Source organism: Camellia sinensis, chromosome 15 (genome assembly GCF_055761805.1).
Source record: "Camellia sinensis isolate YWXY chromosome 15, ASM5576180v1, whole genome shotgun sequence".
Lineage (NCBI taxonomy): Eukaryota > Viridiplantae > Streptophyta > Magnoliopsida > Ericales > Theaceae > Camellia > Camellia sinensis.
The window spans coordinates 93,506,954-93,528,994 of record NC_138975.1 but is presented as its reverse complement, the minus strand read 5'-3'; positions in this window follow the sequence as shown (position 1 = coordinate 93,528,994).

Here is a 22,041-nt window from a genome sequence, read left to right as displayed (position 1 = left end):
AGAGGAGCGGATGAGGGCCTCAAGATAGAAGAGCTAGTATGTTCAAGGAGATGCAAAGGACAACAAAGCAAAAGGGTTCCACTCCACAGCATCCCAGGCTACGCAGTTTAGATCCACCTTTCCAATGCCAAGTTTTGGCTCAGGGAGATGTATCTAGGGTGGTTTCACTTGCTTCAAGTGTGGTTAGTTGGGCAACAAATCTTCAGTTTGCCCGCATAGAAGAGGAGGGCCACAGTCTACGCTGTCCTTGACTCGTTCTCAGGGTTAGGGCCAAAGGAGAGGGTAGCTGCCTATTGTAGACGCGCCCTTGGGCCCCATGCTACAGTTCGGACTCGATTTGTGTGTCGGTTCTTAATCTGATCTCACAATGTGCAATGTGAGATTGATAAATCACCAAAGAGTCCAAATCCGGCAAATCGTTTTGGAAAACAGATTTTTTAGAAAGAAGTGCCAAACATGGACTGCTTTGCCAGATACAGAGTCGCCACCTAAATATTTTATTTTGGGGGAATTTAGGAAACCCTGACTTGTTGCCTAAGGCCACGTGTCTGTCATCACCAAAGTTGTCTCGGCTCGGGAACTTGGGTACGATTGGGGAAGGTCAGCTATGAGCACCCCCGCTCGCCCAATCCGAAGATCGGCCTCTACTAACCATGATATCTAGTTTTGAAAACATTATGTGTTCTTAATCCGTTTATTAGCCTAATCTTACTATGTGATGCGCACAACACAAAAATATAGACTAGATCGCCTAGTTTGGAACAAAGCATTGCATATCTGTTTGGTTGAAAAACAATTTGAAATTTGCCACTCGCAAGTAGGCTAAAACACGGATTTCAATGAGTTGTTCCAACTCAAACAATCTAACCTTCACCCACAGGCATTCAGGCAGTTTATATCACATAAGCATATAGCCACATGGTAAGCATGCTGTCATGTTTAACATTCACACTCATGCGAGATGCTAAAGCATAAAAACACTCACAGTGTACTCCAAGCCAAAACAAGAAACTAGTTAGTAATCATGCATGATCCTAGTTCATGTTAAAGTGGCTAATGCATCGCATACAAAATGTCATTAGAATAGGCTCGGCTAATCTATGGATGGCATGTGAAATGCGACAGATAGCATATATTCAAGTTAGATTTGAAATACTATGCAGTTAGCATGATGCGCCGAGCCCGATGTATGTAATACTGATGAATGAATGCACGCATGCATAGCATAAGGTATGCTAAATTAAATATGCCCTAGTACTAACCATCAAAATCAGGTAAGTAAAAGGGACAAAGAAATGGGGGTTGGAAGACATGCACACCCACACTTATTACACATTCGCCCTCACTCGGAGGGGCCAAAAGAATAATACAAATTAATTAACCTACAAGCTAATAAATTATTACAGACCACTTAACTAGTTACGCAAATTAACTAAGCTAAGAAAGCAATAAAACAGCCTCGGGAAGAGGGTCCAATGCATGCGTGCTTGAGTTTGCTCGGAAATCCGTCACCATGCACAAGCTGCCTCTGTTTACCCTGCTCTGCTCTTCTGAAAATTGCACAAGTCCCAAGGACCACTCTCTGAACACTGTGGAGCATCACCGACCAACGGGTGACATCACCGACCATGGTAGAAGGGTCATCAGCCATTGATATGGCTCTCAGCCTCAAATGTTTGGTCAGTCGGCAATAGAGATGGTCGGCCGACCATGTATGCCTGCAGAATCCTGTTTTGACAGCAGCAGAAGGTAAACATGGCATGGCAATGCATTTCAAGCAAATGTGTGCACCAACACCCTCCTTATCATGTTTATGACTCAAAGGAGTTTGGGACTCGACCCTCGGGCCACCAGTCGCGCATTTCAATGTATGATGGCCAAAGAGGCCAAGGTGTGCATTTTAATGTCAAATGTAATGCACACAAAACAAACAAGGGACCCAACCTCTATCACGGTGATTCAAGAGGCAAGGCATGTATGCAAAATGCAACCTAGGCATGTGACCTAAGTATGCAACATGAACATGTGGACAAACATGCAATAAGCACACAACCAAAGCAAACAAGCATGCAAGGCATGAAACAACTATGCTAATGATAAGCATACAAGATGCAATGTGGACATGTAAGTATGCAAGACATGTGACAACATGTTAAGCAACTTAACTAAGAGAATGCATGCCAAATGCAAAGTGTTTCAAGCATGCAACAACATGTGATAGGCCAAGCATGCAACAACACACAAGGCGAGCATGCAACAACATGCAAATGATGGTCTTAAACTAGTTTGGGCAGCTCTCAAATAAGCCCAAAACAGTGGCCAAATGCTAAGGAAATGAAGACCAAAATACACACAAACATGCATGCACACATTGTTCAAAACTTAAGCATCAAAGAGCAACTTTTAAGCACACTTAAAAGGGACAAACATGGACATATGTCATGCATACTAAGCTCTGAAAATCATGTTATAAATGTGCCAAACCAAGTAAACAAGACAGGCCAAGCATGCAACAATGTCCAAGACTCAAGGGGGCTTAAACCAAAGCTATACGAAGCAAGCCCCAAAGGGCCAGGAGGACCTAAACCAGGTCCAATGCAGGTCTAAACAAGACCAAAGACGCACCTAGATGGCATCTAAATGGTCTAAACATGGAAGCATACATAAAGGTCCAAACATGGAGCATAAGACATAAGCCTTTTAAAGCATTAAAGGGGCATCAAATGCAAGCATACAAGCATACCACAAGGACTGAAATGATGCTATAAGTGGTGCCAAACCACTGAAACAAGCAAGTAAAGCATGGTAGAGGGGTCAACACTCAAGGTTCACAAGGGGATTACATGGTAGCTATACAAAGCAAAGCATGGATGACTCGAGCAACCAAAAATAGACCTTGGGCACACTAAAACATGCATAAAAGCTTCACAAAGCTAGGCCAAAACAAGTAAGCATAGTGGTCTAAATGCTAGGCACATGTTAAGGCAATTCATGGCATTACAAGACAAGTATGCTAAGCATGCATGGTGTGTCTAAACCAATTAAAAACAATGCTATATCATGGCAAAATAAGCACAAATAACACTTAAGACATGGCCAACATGTACTTAAATAAGATGCTCACACATGAGGCTAAAATGGCCAACATTGAAGGCAACAAGGAGAGGGGATGGCCCTCTCCTTCTTAGGACCTTAAAGCACAAGGTGGTCCCGGAGCTCACCAAAAATGCACAAAATGGGGACCAAACAAGGCCTAAGAGGGGTCAAACAACCCCAAACAATAAAGTGACCTTAAACAAATATTTTAAGCACTTAAAATCAGAAATTTTATATGTTATAAATTAAGCTTAAAAACAGATGCAAGGATGGCTAAAAGCCTATGCAAAAATGGGGAATAAAGAGCAAAGTTCTTATCCTTGAAGACCCCTTTCAAGAACTGAGCTCCAGCCGCTTCCTCAAGCTTGAATCCACTCAAAAACTCTGAAAATCACTCCTTAGTACCTTAGTAGCTAAAGGAAAGTGTAACACTAGGTGTTTGTGCACAAAAGTAAGGACAAACACACACAAATACACAAAGAGAGGAAGATATAGAGATAGAATAGATACATAACCCTAACCCTAATCTCAGACCCTCCCTTGAACTTCTGGAACCCTGGAGGAGGGAGGAGAAGGTCTCCCTTTATAGGGGTTCACTCTTGCAAAGCTTACAAAACAAGCTAAGCAAGAGTGAAATGGAGGGGGTGCAAAGTGGGTGCAAGCTAGCACAACTGGCACAAAATATCTGCCAAAAGCAGATGAACAGTGGTCGGCCAGCCAAAAATGCCAAATTGACCAAATAAATGGCCGACCGACCAAACATTTGGCCGATGGCAACAAAACAATGGCCGGTGGCCTCAAGCCATGGCCGGTGAGATGTGGAGATGGACAAAAAGCCATTCCCTGCTCCTCAAAAGCAAAACACAAGTGTTTGGTGCAAAACCAAACACAAAATAGGCAAGTCGAGAGGTCTTGAGGCAAGGCGCGTGGCCGAGACCTCCGAGAACTCAAGACGAACATGAACATGGATGATCACCGAGTGTTCAAACGATGACATCCAAGTCTGAGGACGGTCAAAAATGGGGTGTCTACACTTATCTGTTATCGGTGTGGGCAATCGGGGCACTTAAGGAGGTTTTGCCCTCACTTAGGTGGCTTATCTAGTGCGTCTGGTTCGAGACAAACATAGCCATCATTCAACACAGCTAGCACAGGCCTCAAGGGCCAATCAGAGAGCCACTTTGGCTTAATCCGTGTACCAGACATATGCTCCAAGGGGTGAGCAAGTAGATCAAAGGCCTTCAGGTCATGTGTATGCTGTTACCACACTAGATTAGTTGCCAACACCTTTTGTTGTGAGAAGTAACTTCTTGTTGTTCAACTCCATTGCCAACGTGTTGATTGATACTGGTGCATCTCATTTCTTTATTTCGTCTGTATTCGCATTGATTTTAGGGTTAAAAATGGCTCAGTTAGCGTCTTCGCTTAGGGTAGAGTCACCAGTTGGAGGTAAGGTTGTCTTGGATCAGGGATGTCGTGGTTGTAAGATAGAGGTTGTCAGTTGCCAACTTCCTTTTGATTTCATTTTATTAGACATGTTGGGTTTTGATGTCATCCTAGGCATGGATTGGTTGTTTTCATACTGTGCCATTATAGATTCTCACCGTAGGAGAGCTATCGTGTGCACCTCGAGTGGTGATTGCTTTCACTACAACAAAAAAGGATTTTTACGGCGCCAAATGCACGTCGTGGATACGATTCTACGACACGCAAGGAACGTCATATTATGACCAGTCATAGAAAGTCATTCACTTTTAATGGCATGTCGTTGTATACCATAAAAACCCTTTAACAGCAGATCTTACGCGTCATATTTTATTTTTCTGCAACTACTTTTGAACGCCGTTAATTCCTGGGACAAATCACAACTCTCATTGCTCATCGTAAAATATAGGTAACAACGACCTATTGTGCCTGCCATAGAATATGTAGTATTTTTTTTTTTTAATTTAGTAGGTTCTATTTGACCTGCTTTATACAATCTAACAAACGTTACAAACAAGTTTCATAAAATATCAATCAACCACTAAAATCTTTCAAGTATAAAAAAAAAAGAAAGAAAAAAGAAAAAGAAATAAAAAACTATATTCAAGTTTTGAACATTCTAAAATTGTCTATACATTCCAAAACATCCAAAAACTATGTTTCTAGACATAAAAAACTACCCTTAAGTTCAAATCGTCCAAAAAGTTCTAAATCATTAAAAAAAACACTATCCATAAGTTCTAAACTGAGTAAATTGAAAAACAAAAAACTATTTGTCACAATACCTTATGTTTCTATAAAAAGCTACTACATTGTAATAGCCACGCTTACAAACTGTGATGAAGTTTTCGTATGCCCTAGGAGTTATATCACAGTGCAGCTGAATGTATCCTTTCTTCTTGGGGGGTTTCTCAGCAAAAAATATCATTTCTTCTTGTTTCCACCTCTTCCATGCAGTGTAATTTCTTTTCCTTTCTCAGTTCCAAGCTCCTTCAGCATCTGTTTGATATCTCCAGAAATATTTTAAGATTGTTGTAAATAGCCTTCGTGACTAATAAGATGACAAAAAAAATTAAGAGATAAGATGGCATCATTCAAAGAGGACTATATGTAACACACCACAAAAATAAGATTAAAAGCCAGAGAAAATCTTATAAATGAATGAATATATATATATATATATATATATATATGAATGAATATTCATATAAATACCTAGATCCACACATGTATATATTCATGGATAGATACAAACATAGTATGCTACTGTTTTGTGCTTAGTTGTGATTGGTAATATGTTTAAAGGAAGTGCTGGACTAATTGTTGATAACTTAGGTTTGAAGAGCGAACGACGTTCAAAAGGGAAGTGAAGGAATGTGGTAAAAATGGAAAAGATGAAGGGAGGATGTAGATGGAAGAAACTGAATTCCAAGATGATGGTAGTGTGATTCCTGAAGCATTTTTAACAGAAATAGTTCATACTTTACTATTAACTTTGCTACAGGTGAATATTGGATTACACCAACATAATTTCTAGAACTTGTGAAAACTTCAACAATTCATTTTTTTCCCCTACCATGGGCATGGCTAATCCTACGAAGCACAACGCCACGCCACTAGTTCTATAAAATGTTTGAGTTGAACTATTTTATACACTTGTCATGTTGCAACCACCAAAAAATAAATAAATAAAAGAAAAAGAATATTTTCTTTCTCTAAATCCTACCCAGTGATGTTGAAGACTTTTATAGAAATAACCAAAAGATCACACTCCATGACAGATCACATAGCACACAACCAAGGATATGGATCTACCATTTCATAATCACATTTGCCATAGTTGTCAACTTTGAAATTCAGCACAATTAGAAGGTTTAGAGAAATTGGCTGACATAAATACTTGTTGAGAAAATGGGGTTTAGGTTTCAACCCATCTGGTGAACAAGACAATAATGTGTTAAGGCTAGCATAACTCAAAATCAACAATACCCTACAAAATAAATACTAAGCCAAACTTAGTTTAAGATGTTAGTGGTCGAACATCAGCATTATTCACATTAGTGGCAATTAAATAGATTAAGTTATAAGCAAAATATCGATAGATAGCACTCATGACAGGGCAAAAGAGAAAACTAACCAAAATTGGATCTTCTTTGGTTGAATTGACAATGATGTTCATATGGGAAATAGCATCAGCCTTAGCTTCCTGCAATGGTAAAAAATAATGAAGAAAAGTTAATGAATTATACGCTTAGTAGAGGCTACAGAAACATTTAATATTACTGCAGCTACACTACATGAGAAACAGCTAGCAAGCAGCAATATAGAGCACATATTGGGATTAAGTTTACTCTTTGAAATGATATGAACCTTTCCTGAATAAGTTGTGTTTGAATCCCAAATTTTTTCGTAAGAAAGTTTAATATTTGATATGTTATAGGCCTTCCCTCAATCTGCTCCTCATGAATTTTATATGAGTAGTCAATTGCATTTTATTATCAATCCATTAATTGCATAAATCCTTTTTAAAAAGAATTAAGTGAGGAAAGAAATGGGGCAATTTTTTTTTTTTTTTTTTATCACTAAATTTAAGGAATTAGAATACAAATCTACCATGTTTCGAAATGTGCATTCCCAACAAAAAATCCCAATGAACTTTTCAATAACTTTCATCATCACTATAACAGTTTAGGCCTTTGCTCATAATTAACCAATGTGTGTGCAATAATGATATGATGAATTATTCAACAATAATGATGTAATCACAAAAGATTAATTAATAAAGATAAAAACACATCAACATCAGCATCTTTTGTTGACCAAAAGAGAAAGAGTAGCATAACCTAATCAACATAATCTCTTGAAACACCATGGCTAGATGGGAAGGAACATTTTTGAAGGTACGAAACCATATTATAAAAATTCAGGTAACTTCCGTGATTAAAAGGAGTTCCATATTAAAATTCATTCCATTAGGGAGAGTCTTAAAAAAAAAATTTCCCTATATTAATTATAAGAGCAAAACATCAATTTTTATACAAAAGACACATTTAAAATTATGTTCATAATTTTAATTTCTCCGTCAAATTTTTAAATGATGTTATTCAACTGAATCCAATTGTAACTTACTTAACACTCCGTTTGAATGGGGTGATTTGATGAGAAATGATTAAAAAAAATGGTGAGAAAGTGAACTAGTTTATCATATTTAAGTTGGGCGATAAATGGTGAGAATGGATGATAAATGATAAGAAATGATAACAAAGTAAACTCTCTTATTAAACCTATTTCATTTCTCACAAAAAAAAAAAAAAAAAATAGTGAACTCTGCTTGTAAAATATTTATAATACCAATATTACCTCTTCAAAGACAAAGAAATAAAAGGAAATTCCGTTTATATCCTTCTCTCACATGATTTACTTTCCACCATCATTGGTGTGAAGGTGGAGAGCGCCAAAAGCGACAATCATGTTTTGATTTTCAATTTTACTAGCACGCATGAAGAGCACATACACACAGGAGCAACTGGTTCTAACACACCACACAAATCCCTTTTTCTGATTCGGGCAACTCGGGCTACAATATTTCAGTAGATGTAGCAGCTTTGGACGTTTTAATTGTTTTACACTCCATCTGGATCATAGAGTGAGAAAAGAAAAGAAATGATTGTCGACTCTCATCTAAGTGAGACTATAAAAGAAATAATTATTTTTCAAAATTTCCATAAAATGTATGGTATCCACCAACTTGTTTTGGAAATATTCTGCCAATACATAGTTTGCTTCTTTTAGTGAAAACACAGGAAAACTTATGGGAGAGAAGAGATAAAAGTGAAAAAAGTTAAGCATACCAAATAGAAGAAAACACGAAAAGAAAAACATTTTATCAAGTTCACTTCCCTCCCTGAAATGACAATCAATTGTCAATACTACACACTCTGCCAAAACAAAGGAAAAATACGAAATGCTCTAATTGACAAGCATAGAGTTGATTGATTATGAATTTTTTTCAGTTAAAATAGTAAGATAAGGTTCTTGACTCCCTCTTGTCCCACCACTATCTCTCCCCACAAACCCTTGCCAAAAAAAAAAAATAAAATAAAATAAAAACTAATTGTGATGTTATAGCAGGGACACTCTCAGGAAAACAAAAAAACTGCTATGATAGGCCATCAAATGAAGGGAAACCTTCCTTTAAAGAGTGAAAAGTTAATCGAATTCCTAGGACTAGAAATTTGTCATACATTTACTTCAATAGTAAGAAATAGGAGAACGCACCACTATTTTCTACAAGCTTTGATGAGTTCAACCAGCGAGAAGGCATGGAACTCAAAAGCCGCTGATAATCTGGAAGTAGAGACTGTGAGACAAGAAAATAGACAGATGCAAATGGAGGTGAATCTTTCAAATGACTGGAAATTTTAAAGAAAAAGACAAAAACAAGTTTGTTAGCCACAGAATCAAACACACATGCACACACAAACAACAGACATGCTTATTTGCTGAACAATGATACTAAATTACAGGGGTAAAAGGAAATGAAACTAAATAAGGAAGTACACATTTGGACAGATCAATACCTTGGGTATACTAGCAGTGTTACGTAGCTCCTCTGTTTTGTTCAACTTCATTCCAGAAAAAAAGCTCATAAATAAGACAACCTAACATATAACAGAAATATTAGATTGTGAACAAGAACCTATGTATATTATACCAAAGATTAAGCAACAAAATAGCGTGAAATATGAATACCCAAGAGTTGACAAAGGCAGAGAAGCTCAACATAGTAAATAAGATTGGCTGCTCTCTACGTAAAACGTTTCATTACCATTAGATTCGTGTTTCTTAAAATAGCAGTCAATCCTAATCGCTATGCACAGAGTGCTCGAATCGAATTCTTATGAAAAGCAGCAGTAAAGCATAATGCATGAAATGACTACTGGCTGCTCAATAAAGTTTGTGAATGTGAATGCTGTCTTACATGTTAAAACCTCCCATTTAACTTTTCCATACAGGCAAATGAATCCAGTATACACAAGCCTCCGAAGTGATCTTAAATGTACATCAGTATTAAACAGATATAACAATTCAAAGAAGTACATGGAAAGTAAAATGCGCAAATAAAATGCATTCTCATGGATACATAAACATTCATGACCATTTATCCTACTAGCTAGAACCTGAAAAAATAATAATGCCTGTTGGCACTCACACATTATGAAGAGATCACTTACAATCCAATTTATGGTCAAATTGATAAAGTAATACACAATACCTACAAAGGGGGCAATTTTACCTAGGGTAACAAATAGGATGAGGAAGTAAAAACAACACTAAAGAGTACCCATAGAAAACTAAGAAAAGGTTCAACTCAATTGCCCCGTACTCATCACCAAACTCCAATTTAATCACAAATGGCCTTAGAAGAAACTCCACATAACCACAAAATCTTCAATTAGAACATTCTAACATCATAGTAGTAGTTGCATAATATACACAATATTTGAGAATTCGTGAAGACCCAGAAAAGGAAATGAGTTCAAATACTCGATATTCATCCCCAAACTGCAATCTGAAGGCGTCTAGAATGGCCTTCGCTGAGGCACGAGCCTCTGCCGGTGTCACTCATCAAGATCAGCACATTCTTGGTCCTCTTGGTGCCAATCTGCATCATCACCATCGTCCCATCATCATCATCATCATCATCATCATCCTAAATGTCATACTTGCACCTCTTCTGGCTGCTCTCGCCAAATCCACAGACCCCAACTCTTTGGAACGCCGTGTTTATCGACTTCCTCAGCGACGCCACCATCATCAGCATACACGTACATACAAATCTTTACAATTTGTATATACAGGCACAGAACTATGAAAATTCTAACTAATGCACCGTCATCATCATTATTAGCATTCACAACTTACGCAACATACGCATCAGACACATATCGTGGTTAGAAAATTATTTACGACATGCAAAAAAAGTAAGTCGTAAAAATGAAAAATTACGGCTTACATTTACTGTATGTCGTTGATGTAAAGCCGTAAAAATCCAGTTTTGTTATAATGTTTTATTTTCTAGGAGATGGAGTTAATAGATTTTTGTTGCCGTTGTATGACTCACGTGATCGGAGCGAGCTTAATTTTCTCATTGTAATCTTTTTGGGTAATGAGAGTAACATGGTACGAAGTGACTTGCTGTGGGCAGTTTGCGAATACCTGGATAATTTTTTTTTTTTTTAAAAAAAAAAACCTTACCAGTTTGCCACCCCACCAGGAGATTGAATTCTCTATTAACTTAGTGCCCAACATGACACCAATTTCCATGGCACCATATAGATTTGCACCCACCGAGTTGCATGAGTTGAAGATTCAACTCCAAGAGCTTTTTGATAAAGGTTTCATCCGCCCTAGTACCTCACCTTGGGGAGCACTGGCTCTCTTCGCAAAGAAGAAAGATGGCACACTATAACTGTGCATCGATTAAAGGAAATTTAACCGAGTAACTGTTAAGAACAAGTACTCATTACCACGAATAGATGATCTGTTTGACCAGTTAAAGGGGTGGCATTATTTTTCAAAGATTGATTTGAGATTGGGGTATCACCAGTTGAGGGTGAAGGGGGAGGATATTCAAAAAATGACATTCCGTACACGGTATGGCCATTATGAGTTCTTAGTAATGCCTTTCGGGCTAACCAATGCACCTTCATTTATAGACTTAATGAATCAAGTCCGTAGAGAGTTCTGAGATCAATTCATAGTTGTTTTCGTCGACGACATCTTAGTCTACTCACCCTTTGAGGAGGAACATGAAGAACACTTGCGGATTGTACTTGAGTTGCTTGGAGCACACCGTTTATATGCTAAGTTCGGGAAGTATGAGTTTTGGCTAAAAGAAGTTAAGTTCCTAGGTCATGTGGGAACAACCTAAGAATTACTTTGAGATCCAGAGTTTCTTGGGCTTAGTTGGGTATTATCGACGTTTTGTAAGAGATTTCTCTAGATTGGCTTCACCGTTAACCCAATTGACAAAGAAAAATTTGTGTAGAGTAAGACTTGCAAAAAGTCTTTTCAGGAGCTTAAGGATAGACTCATCACTGCCACAGTTTTGATTATTCCGAAGAGAGGTTTGGGTTATTCGATTTATTGTGATCTGTCTCGGAAATGATTGGGTTGTGTATTGATACAAGAGGGGAAAGTGGTAGCGTATAGTTCATGGCAATTGAAAACACATGAGAGAAACTATCTTACTCACAACTCAGAGTTAGCAGCGGTGATTGTAGCCTTAAAAATTTGGAGGCATTACCTGTATGAGGAGAAATTTGAAGTGTTTTTCAATCACAAGAGTTTAAAATATTTATTCTCACATAAAGACTTGAATTTGAGGTAGAGGAGGCGAATGGAGTTTATGAAGGATTATGATTTTTAGTTATACTATCATCTGCGGAAGGCCAACATAATGGCCAACGCATTAAGTAAGAAATCCGTAAGCAGTATAACTAAATGGGAGATATTGGGTGCAGTAGGCGAGTTTGACTTGCATCATGGATAGTCCGTCGAGTCAGCTGCTTTGTTCACTGTAGTTGTACAACCTACTCTAGTTAGCCAAGTTATAGAAGCACAACAAAATGATTATGAAGTGGAATCTATCTCAGGGAAGATATCTAGTGAGAAGGTAGAGAAGGGCTTGAATGTCTATCGTAACTCGAGTGTGAGTTATATGGGCCGTCCTTTTATGCCAGAATTTTGTAAAGAGGAGGTACTCTAAGAGTTTCACCATTCTCGCCTTGCAGTACACCCCAAGAGGCACAAAAATGTACCACGACCTTACTCACTGGTTTTGGTAGAGAGGGATAAAGAGAGACGTAGCCTTGTTTATTTTGAGATGCCTTACTTGTCAACAGGTGAAGGCTGAGCATCAATGACCAACGGCCTTGTTACAACCTTTACCTATAGCCAAATGGAAATGGAAGCATATCATAATGGATTTTGATGTGGGTCTTCTGAGGACTCAACGGGGTAACGATACCGAATGGGTAATAGTTGACCGGTTGACCAAATCAGCACACTTCGTACCTATGCGCATGAGTGACTTGGTAAATTATTTTTTTTGACCTATATATTAGGGACATAGTTTGACTTCATGGGGTCCCAGCGACTATCTTCTCAGATAGAAATCGGCATTTGACTATTTAGTTATGGCGGAGCCTACAGAATGTCTTGGGCACTTGATTGACGTTTAGCACTGCTTATCATCCTCAGACTAACGGGGCAGTCCAAGCACACCATTCAAATCTTAGAGAACATGCTTCTAGCTTGTTTTCTTGATTTCAAAGAATCGTGGGAAAGGCATTCACCCTTAGTAAAGTTTGCCTATAATAACAGTTTTCAAGCGAGTATTGGTATGGCACCTTGTAAGGCCTTGTATGGATGATTGTGTAGAACTCTAGTGTGTTGGGACAAGGTGGGTGATGCACCTATGTTAGGTCCTGAATTAGTCCGAAAAATGATGGCGAAGGTTATGCTTATTCGTAAGAGGTTAGTTTCGGTTCAAAGTCGTTAGAAGAGCTACGCTGACGTAGAAGGAGGCCTTTGTCTTTTGAGGTGGGGGATCATGTGTTTCTTAAAATATCGCCAAGACGGGGTTTGATGAGATTCGAAAAGAACGGGAAGTTGTCTCCTAGATTTATTCGGCCTTTTGAGATTCTAGAGCGAATTAGGGAGGTAGCTTATCGTTTGGCCTTGCCGCCCCAACTTTTTGGAGTTCACAACGTGTTTCATATCTATATGCTCCAAGAATACGAGCTTGATCCTTCACACGTGTTGAATTGGACTGAGTTAAAGGTAGATGTGGATGCCTCGTATAAAGAGAGACCAACTTGAGTGTTAGATAATCAGGATCAAGTCTTGAAAGGCAGGACTATTCCATCGGTTAAGGTGTTGTGGCGATACCATAGAGTTAAAGAGGCAACTTGGGAGCACGAGGAGGAAGTCTGTGGAAAGTATCCAGACCTAATTGTTAGTGTTTGAGTTTTGTATCTAAATTTTATTGTGTTGCAATATATGAATGTTATGATGTTTGGAAATTTAAAACTGTAGTGTTTATGGATTGAATGGCTATGCCATACCATTATTTCTCACATGAGTTAATATTGCAATTGGAATGATGTGTGTTGACGTTTGATTTAAATTTTGGGGATGAAATTTCTTAAAACGGGAGATTATAATGGCTTTGGTTTAGATGTGACCCTTTTCGTGCTCTTAGATCCAGAATTTTCATACCTTTAATTGTTGTTTATACCCTTATCATCTTGTTGTTAGTTGAGTTTGGTGGTTTGGAGTTGTTGGTTGTGTTTGAAACAGGTTAGGAGTTAGTTTTTCAACAGAGTTGCTATCCATTTCATTTCTAGTTTGCTTGAGTAGTGCTTCGGTGGCTCGAGCGATCTTTGAGATCTCCCAGTATTTTTTTAGGCCTGTAAACCTTCTAGGAATAGGGTGATTTTCACTCGAGCGGTCTTTTCTTCACTCAATTGATCTTTTGCAGATCTGAACTTCTGGGAAGGGGTCATTTTACGCTCGGGTAGTGTTTTGGTCACTTGAGCGGTGGCACTTAATGTGTCTGATGCTCGAGTGGTGGTTTGGTCACTCGAGTAGTCAGTACATATATCAGATTGGGGGAAAGCCTTTTTCAGTCACTTTTTCATCCTCTCTCTCTCTCTCTCTCTCTCTCTCTCTCTCTCTCTCTTTTTCTTTCCTAAATACCTCAAATACACCAAAATCCATTGATTTCTCCACTATAGTTCTTTGCAGAATAATGTAGAGCTCGTTGAAAGCTTCGTTTTAATTAGAGAAGACTTTGTTTTCGGCTTCGTCAAACTTCTACTCTTGCTCTCTTCTTCTTCTATTCTTGAGGTAGGGATTTCTTCAACGTTTGTGCGATTCTTAACTTGGTTATTTGTTCTTTAAAAATGTTTAGTGATTTGAGGATTTTGGGTTTAAACCTAGGGTTTGATTTTGAAATGTAAAAGAGTGGTTTTTTTCAAATGGAATCATAAGAAAGGTTGTGGGAGTGTGAATATTGTGGGTTGTGTAGAAATGTTGGAAATTCCTTCCTAAAATGAGATTTTTGAAAGTAAAGGAAGTTTTATTGGAAAATCATTGATGTTTGATTTATGAAAGAAAAGAAAAAGATGTTGGGTTTGAAAAGATAAGAGAAAAGTATCTGTTGATGATGAGAGTGGAGTTGGATATGTATTATCACTCCCATTTTGAAATTTATGATATTATATCTATTGTTGAAAAATTATCTATTTAGTAAAGATATCTGTTTTGGGCTATTGGTGGAGGATAGCTTTGGTTGTTGTAGAAATTGCATGAGGATTAGGTTAATTGAAACTAATTGCTCATACGTCTTGCATTGAGCATTGTTTCATACTTGAATATTGAAAATATATTATTTTGAGAAAAATGGATGTATACCTTGGTGAGTTTGGTTAGGGAGGTGTCGTTGTGGTTTATTATGTTGGCCTATGTGTCCTTGATGAAAGTCCAAAAATCAGCGCGGTTAGGTGTTGTAGCTTGCTTTTCGTGCTCCTCCGAGGGCTTTAGTTTCCTCGAATACGATAGCCCTACAATTCGGACTCCTGTAGTTCTCAATCTCGTTTCACAAGTGTAATGTGAAATAAATTAAACAAATGAGAGTCCAAATTCGGCAAATCTTAGAAAATCCATTTATCATCAGAGATTCAAAAAATGGACTGTATTGCCAGATTTCAAAGTCACCACCTAAATATTTTTGGGAGATTTAGGAAACCCATGACTCGTGCCAAAGACCACTTGTCCGTCATAACCAAAGTGTCTCGGCTTGGGAACTTCGGTATGAGAGAGGAAGGTCATGAATTGAGTACCCCACTCACCCGATCACTAATCATGATGTGATTTTTATGTACATTATATGCTTTTGTTCTGATTCTTAATGCTAACTTTACTATGTAAGGCACACAAGTATAGACTACGTCACCCATTTTGGAATGCTTTGATTTTATGTTTGTTTGAAAAGAGTTTTGAATATGTGTTACTTGAAAGCAAGCTCGCATGCACATTCATCAAAGTCATCCCAACTTAAACGAAATAGCCTTCATCCACAGGCAATGAAAGAGGTACTTCAAAAAAGCATGTTGCCTCATAGTAGTATGCTCGATATGGAAACACAAACACACATATGCACTATGTTAAAGTAAAAATGTAACGCCCCAACTTCCGGGCCGTTAATAAATCAAATCAACCTCAAATTTATAATTGCAGATAACTCATAATCTCAAATATACAAAGCGTCTTCAAAATATAAATTATTCAAATCTCCAAAAATATATAGTTGTCGACCCAAAAATCTTCAACTCAAATAATCTCTTTAGAATTTCAAATCCGATCTTCACTAAATTCCTCCGCACCTGAAAATAAATTAATTCGGTAAGTATACAATACAATAACAAGTCTCGGACAGAGAATAAATTAACACGGATTCAACAATTACGCAACCGATTAGATTCGATAAGCAAGCAATTTACCAAATTGCACAAGCAAGTCAACTTGACATATGATAATTTATCTAAGACCAAATACCCAATTATACTTGGCACATGACTAGTGACCAGCCTCACCCACCTCCCCTAAGCACAACCGCTTATCTAGGCTATTGGTCCAAGCTATTGGCAAGGTCCACTTGATCCATGTACGGAGCATTTCCACGTCATTTAGCCAGAACAACTTCACAGAATTTATCAAATGACTAGAATAATCACACGCATCAACAAGGATGATTCCATAGAATTTAACATATGACCATGATAATCAAGAGGAGTACAAATATGAAGTAATCAAGATAAAAACTCTTTGCAAAGAGATTTAGAGGAGGCATATTGTATACCACCAGAATTACCTCAAAGCAATCTCCTCTGTCGCCAATACTCAAATCTCGATATTTCTCCATAGATCTCCAAATTCTAAGCCATAAGGTATGTAAGGTTTCACAAAATTTGCAACTCTCCTCCTATATGAAAATGTTTACTCTCACTAGAAACACTCTTAATGTAAACTCTACATCTATATAAAAAATGACGAGAGAGAGAGAGAGAGAGAGAGAGAGAGAGAGAGAGAGAGAGAGAGAGAGAGAGAGAGAGAAAGAGAGATATGAAGCAAAAACAAAAGGATGAAAGAAGAAGAATAATGATAGAAATAGTTGAGACTTGAGCTCAATTTATAGGCAAGGATACTTGGGACAAAAGAAAAGAAGACTTGGGGTAAAAGAAAAAGAACTTTACTTGGTGGGCAAGAAAAGGGGGTTTTCTTGGAGAGAATTATTTTGTTTTGGCCTCAGATTCTGCTTTGTTCTGCTATAAAAATGCCACTACCTGTACAAAATAGGTGGTCGGCCAGCCTTGAAAAGTGGTCAGCCGTACAGAATGGTGGCCGGCCAGTTACTGCTGTTGTGAAATGCCTTACTGCCACCGAGTTGAAACAAAGCAAAAACAGAGTGTTTCCATGAGATGTTTATCCTCTCTACCCTTCCCTATCATGAGGATGATCAAGGGAGGAGTAGATTTGATTCACAAATCATCAATTGACACAAATTTTTTATGTGATGATCTTAGAACTGATAGGACAAAAGCTCAATAAAATGAAATGAAAGACAAACAACACCTTCTCCCTATCATGGAGTTACCTCAAGGAAATGGGTAGACGTTGCTTCGTGAATCATTAAACATCACTAAAAAGTATGCAATGATTCAAAATGCAATAGGTTTAATATAACGTCCAATTAAATCTAACCCAATTTTATTACCTTTTTTACCTCTTTTTATTAGCCTTTTTTCACAATACCTTTCCATTTCTTATCTTTTCTTCATTTTTGTCCAAATGTGATGATTACGTCCACTAAATCCAAAGCAATAAAGAATAACAAGCATGACATAACCGAGGAAATATGCTTTTCAAACCCTTTTCTACGGGGGAAGCTACAAAGGAAGAATCAGACCCATTTACAAGCGATAATGAATTCGGAGTCAAACCCAAAATGAGCAATAATGACTAGTCAAATCCAAAAAGGGCAATAATCACTCCAAATCCAAACTCAATAATAAACTATAATGACTCTTTCCTTTATGATTTCCAAGGGTCTAACTAGAAAGTTAATCCTTTAGAAGTATATGTACCGGCAATAAAGGGATGTTTCAAACAAACCATCATACTTAGCATAAGAGATGTAATGCCTTGGTAATGAACCTCCGAAGAGATTAAACCATTTAGCATGAGATGTCTCTTTCTTATGCCTTGAGTGGTGATATATTGTTTGATACAACTCTTAATCAAAAGAAACAAAGAAAGGAGGGAGGTTGCAGAATATGAATGAACAAGTGGGTGGTTACAATGATGTGAATATATGTATGAAAGCTATAAAGAGTGAAAGAAAGAACTATCAACTCAAATGGATTAGAAACTAAGGCCTATACACCAAATCCATGAGGACTTACAACAACATAACTATAATATTCAAACCCTAAATTAAATAAACACTTAAAATAGTCCCAAAATAGCACAAAATAGTGCTGAAAATCAGTTTAAAAAAGATAGAAAATATAAATAAAAATAGAAGAGAACATACCTAGTAAGCAAGCCTTAGGAAGGGTGGCTAACCCCTCTACTTTTTGCAACTTTAAATCACATTTTTAAGCTTAAAAAAGCTCTAAAATCAGTATGGAAAGGCAAAGAAAAGAGAGAGAAAAGATGGTAAAAGAGCTCAAGATATACCTCTTGAAAGAAAGGAAAAGCTCCTTAATTAACAAACCACAAAACCAAGCACTCTCAAGGAGCTAAAGTTTGATTCAAGAACCTCAGCAAAAGCTTCAAGTTCTAGCTTAGAAGGTGTATGGATAGTGTATGTATATTACAAGAAAAGAGGGAAGTGTGTTGAACAAGTTTTAGTTTTCGCCAAAATTTTCTAACCCCAAACCATGAAGGAGGGCATGTATTTATAGTAAAACATGTTCTCATGTTGGAAATATCGATAAAGAGATAGCTAGTGCAAGTCCTGCACATGGGGACAGCTGGCTGTTTCAAAATATCTGTTGCGCTAAACATGGCCAGCTGGCCATGAAGAAGTACGGTCGGCTCATCAAAATGGCCTACCGGCCATTTGTTGGCCAGTAGTTCTCTAAGGGTTTACACTAGAAAAAAATAAGGTTTTGGTTCAAAGGGGGTATAAGGTTTAGGTTTTAAAGCTTGAAACTGAAGCCCTTTGGTTGAAGAAATTGAACAATTGCACAGCGTAACAACTCATCATCGAGTGTTCAGATTGAAGCGCCCAAGTCTTAGGGGTGGTCAAAATAGGGTGTCTAGAGGTGCCGATCCTTCCGGTTAGTACTGGTAAAATGGCTTTGATAGTGCTTACATAGCCTACTAGTAGACACGTAACTAGAGATTTCCAGTGTTTTATATCCACTACCATATTTTCTTATTTAAAAAGTAATGTTTTACGTATTGATATGTATATAACTATGACATTGCATTGTTTTAAATGAGAAAACATAATATTTGGCAAATGACATGCATATGCATTCAACTCATGACTTTGTTAAGGTTCATACATTTTGTTCAAGTATCTCTACTGGGCTTTAACTCACACTACGTAGAAAACAACTTTCAGGTGCTGATGACATGCCTCCACCAAAGACATAGCTTGGGAGGGCTTGGAGCCAAGAACTTTCTTTTGGTTCTTTTTGTATAATTATTTGTGCAAGCCTTCGGCTCTTTATGTATTGAGTTTAACTCACTTTTGTTGTACCCAGGCAATGACCTAGAAAAATCTAGCCATTAGGGCATAAACTTAATTGTACTTCTTTTTGTTACCATTCATTTACACATGTCATATGCTATAGATTTAGGATTTAGGATTTATAAATGTATATATGTATATTTCATCTCTTTTATGCTAAAATAAAATCAATGAAAGGATTATATCATGTAAATTTTCACTTGTCCATGGAATATTATGAGATGGATTGTTGTTACCATTGTGGGGCATTACAAAAACACCCACAGTAGTACTCTAATACCCTAGGTTTTGTCCATCTCGACAATAAAAACCATCCACCCTAAACAAAACTTTTCCTTGACACTATGGGTATTCATAAATGGAGAGTGGATTCTCTTGAGAAATTACAATACTTTCGACATTCCAGCTGATGTCCATATTAGACTGGCTGGAGATGCCGACACGCACACCCTGGGAAAAGACACCATGCCTTTCCCAATAGTATCCATCACCAATGATGGAGTTAGATTCCTTCTCAATCCCCTGTTCAAAGAACTCCTTCATTTTTACAAACTCATCCCTATGCAACTAGCCATAAACACATTCATGATAATCAGTGGTATAGCCAAACTATGTAGCCGACATAGTGTTAGGATAACCCTTGTCGATGTCCAGTATTGCTATGGTATATGTAAGCTCCAATCCAAAAACGACATCTCGTACTACTTGAAGCCAAGATTCACCACTTACAAAGCAATCGTCAACCTCCCAAACTCTAACAAAGGTGCTAAAGAGGATTACTTCATTGTCTCGGGCAACTGGGAGTTTGGTCCTGATGATCATCGACGTCTCTTCCTTTTTTCCTAGAGTGACCCTAGGAAGTGAGGAGGGTAAGTGTCCCAGCCTTAGATTCCCAACATTCTCTTACTTCATTTTAGCATCTCACGCTTGTGAAAATAATTAAGTAATCCTTTGTTAAATTTGTCTACGTCACTTGAACAACCCAGCAAAGCAGTACGAAAGGCCTACGTCAAACAGCCTAATGTAGACAAACTCTTGAACCTTCCCTTGGATCATCGGAAAACACCTATCCTGCTCAACTACATGCCAATTATTGGTCTTAACTGCTCGATGTTTCATCCAAGAGCAAGACTCGACATTTTGCCACAACACCACTAGCAACATCTTCCTCGTGTATGGACCAAGCATCCACTTCGGCTCCATTCTAGCACTTACCGCTAGCTTAACGCCAGCATTGCCGCCGACCTTCCAATGCCCCGACAGGAATGACTACCAAAAGAAAATGCCGAGGTACCAACATATCGGCGTACAACCCCGTCAATCTTCCACTCGCTCTTCTCGTCTTCAGACCTAGCACTAGAGGTACCATGGCCGCCACCTTAGAAGAAATGGGTCACAAACTAGCTGTGGTCGATGACCTTCTTGCCAGCCTCTCCAACATGGTATCAGTCCACTCAACCCCTTCCCCACCTTCTGTTCAGAAATAGAAGAGAGTAAAAAAGGCCAAGGTCACAATCACTCCTTTTGATGAAGAGAAGGACCCATAAGACGCCATAACAATATCAAAGATGGCCAAGGCCGAAAAAAAGCGGGCCATAACTGACTCCGCTGATGCCCTATCACCAAAACGGTCAAAGTCTTCTACGACCGACGACACCACCAATAACTGAAATGGAACAAATTGGGAACATTGCTCCAACATTCGGCACTTAGGATTTTTTTTTTCTTTTTTACTTTTCACTTGTATTTTCCTTTTTGTTTTGAACAATCTTTGGTTTTTCCCAGGCCGAAGTGCCTTCTAATGTACTGAAATAACTTTGCATTCATGAATGAATCCTCTGTTTTTGACTAAGTGTAGAATGCTTGCTTCTTTATGTTGCTTTCATATGTCTTGTATACTCTTGCCATCTTAATGCTTTGTTTCTCATGAATTCTTCTAAGTACAACATCTTCCATATCATCTCGGCATAAATAACAAACTTTTGAAAATTTTACTAAGTGTTGCTTTTTTCAAATCACGAACCAAAGGGCAACTCATCTCGGCTATATCCAAAGGGCAACTTATCAAAGGCCTTGGCAACTCCTTGCCATCACAGTTTTCTAGCCGATATGCCCCATTGCTGGTGACCAAGATAATTCCGTATGGACCTTCCCAATTTGGACGGAGTTTGCCCTCCCTGGGATCTTTCTTGTTGCTGAAGAATTTTTTGAAGACAAGGTCCCCAACTTGGAATTCTCTGGGGTTTACTTTCTTGTTGTATGGTTTGGCAGTCTCTGTTGGTATGCTCTCAGCCGGATTGCTGCTCGTTTCCTTCTTTCTTCGATCAAGTCTAGATCTTTGGCTAAGAATGCCTCATTTGTCCCATTCTCTACTACCTGAGTTTTGACTCTAGGAATGTCGATCTCTAGTGGTATAAGAACTTTTGTGCCATAAGCCATGGCAAAAGGTGATTCTCTAGATGTTCTTGGTGTAGTATGGTATGCCCATAGCACATGAGGCTACTCCTCCACCTACTTACCTTTGGTAGCTTCAAGCCTATTCTTTTTGCCATCCAAGGTTTTGTAAGAGGCCTTGACTTAGCCATTACTTTGTGGGAAGCTGGGAGTTGAATAGTAGTTCTTAATCT